Genomic DNA, 2060 nt, shown 5'->3' with positions numbered 1-2060 from the left:
CCAATATGTGATTATAGAGTCTTCCATCTCCACTCAATTTAGTTATTTTTTCATTTCAATGATGTTTTGTAGATTTTATGTAGAAATCTCATGTGTTTTTTAAAGATTTCTCCATAGGTACTTGTATGTTAATGGGACTGTAAAAAGTACTATTTAATTATTTTATTTTGCAATTTTTGTTGCTAGCATATGTAAGTACAATCAGTTGTGTGTTAAGTATTTGACAACTTTGATCAACTCACTCTTGGATTTTTTATACACAATTATATCATCTATGATGTTGAGAGTTTTACTTATTTCCAATTTTATATTATTTTCTTCTTGAATTATTAAAATCTTGAGGACCTTCAGCACTACATTAAATGGAAGTGTAATAAAAAATATATTTGTCTCAGTTCTGATCTCAGGGGCAAGATTTCAATATTTCATCATCAAATATTATGCTTCCTATAGATTTCTGTTGTTGTTCTTACCATTTTTCAAGTTAAAAAAATTCACTTTTTTTTTTTTTACACCTACAGCACCTGGTCCTCCTAGGTGGACTCCCATCCAAGTACTAACCAGGCCTGACCCTGCTTAGCTTCCGAGATCAGATGGGATTGGGCATGCTCAAGGTAGCATGGCTGTAGACTAAGGAAATTCAATTTTGTTCCTATTTTACTAAAGTTTTTGTTTATTAATTCATACTAAATTTTATGATTTTTTTCTGAAATTTGAAGTAGTAATGTAATTTTCTGTTCTTAATATACCAAATTGAATGACTGATTTTTGAATATTAAGTACACTAAGTATTAAATCCATTAAATTACTGAGAGATTAAAAAAATCTTCATTGATGATTTTGATTTAATTAGCTTTATTAGTTGTTGCTTCTTATATTTTGAAGCAAATTTAGATTGTTATGTCTTCTTGTTAAATCAATACTATTATTATCACAAATAATCCTCTTTACATCATGTAAATCCACCTTCCATTCCTGATATAAAGAGAATGTGTATCAACATTTTAAAATATGCCAGATTTAATGTGCTAATATTTTGTTGAGGCTTTTGCATCTTTATTTATTAATAGATTAGTCCATAATTTTCCTATTTTTGTAATGTCTTTGTCAGGTCTAATATTAAGACTAGGTTGAGACATTTTTATGGTTCAGAATATGATCAATTTTGGTAAAATTCCATGTACACTAGAGAATGATATTACTATATAGTTATTAGATATAGTGTTCTATATGTAAATATTTAAACATGTGGTATAAAATTTCTATAGCATTACTGATATTTTTGGTCTATTTGTTTTATCAGTTACTGAGATTTTAAAATCTTCATAAATGATTTTGGATTTAATTTTAGCTTTATTAACTTTTTGCTGCCTACATTTTGAAGAAAATTTAGATTATTATGTCTTCCAGTTAAAGAAATACTTTTATTAATATAAATGTTCCTACTTACATCATGTAACATCTTATTTTAACTTATTATATTTTATAAATTTTATTTTAATAATTTCAAGTATATAGTACATTAATTAGACATTTATATAGTTTATAAAATGATCTCACTAATTGCTCGTTCTCTCTTCTAGTTCTCCACCTAGCCATTACCTTAATGTTAACTACATTCGCTATGCCATGCTCCACATGCCTGTGACCATCTATCAACTACTAATTTATACTTCTTTAACCCTTCACCCCATTCTTCCAACCAAGGAGTCTGTTTTTGATTAGTTTGTTCTTTTTGTTCTTTAAATTTCCCATATAAGTGAAATCATATGGCTTTCTTCCTCTGTCTGATTTATTTCACTCAGCATAATGCCCTCTAGATCCATCCATGTCATTGCAAATGGTAGGATTTCGTTTTTTTAATGCCTGAATAATATTCCATTGTATATATGAACCACAACTTCTTTATCCAATCGTCTGTTAGTAGGATTTAGGTTGCTTCCATATCTTAGCTATTATAAATTCAGCTGCCCTGAACATAGGGGTACATAGATATTTCAAATTATTGTTTTGGTTTTCTTCAGATAAATATCCAGAATTGCAATTTCTGGATCAAAAGG

At 28.2% G+C, this 2060-nt stretch overlaps 1 pseudogene; it reads right to left on the bottom strand.

The window, feature by feature from the left end:
* Window positions 1-512: 512 nt before the first annotated feature.
* LOC111730723 lies at window positions 513-631 on the bottom strand (annotated as a pseudogene).
* Between the last annotated feature and the right edge of the window lie 1429 nt (window positions 632-2060).

The sequence above is a fragment of the Pteropus vampyrus genome, unplaced genomic scaffold (genome assembly GCF_000151845.1).
Source record: "Pteropus vampyrus isolate Shadow unplaced genomic scaffold, Pvam_2.0 Scaffold331, whole genome shotgun sequence".
NCBI classification, from domain to species: domain Eukaryota; kingdom Metazoa; phylum Chordata; class Mammalia; order Chiroptera; family Pteropodidae; genus Pteropus; species Pteropus vampyrus.
The sequence above is the reverse complement of the archived record's forward strand: the minus strand, read 5'-3'. Positions and strand labels throughout refer to the sequence as shown.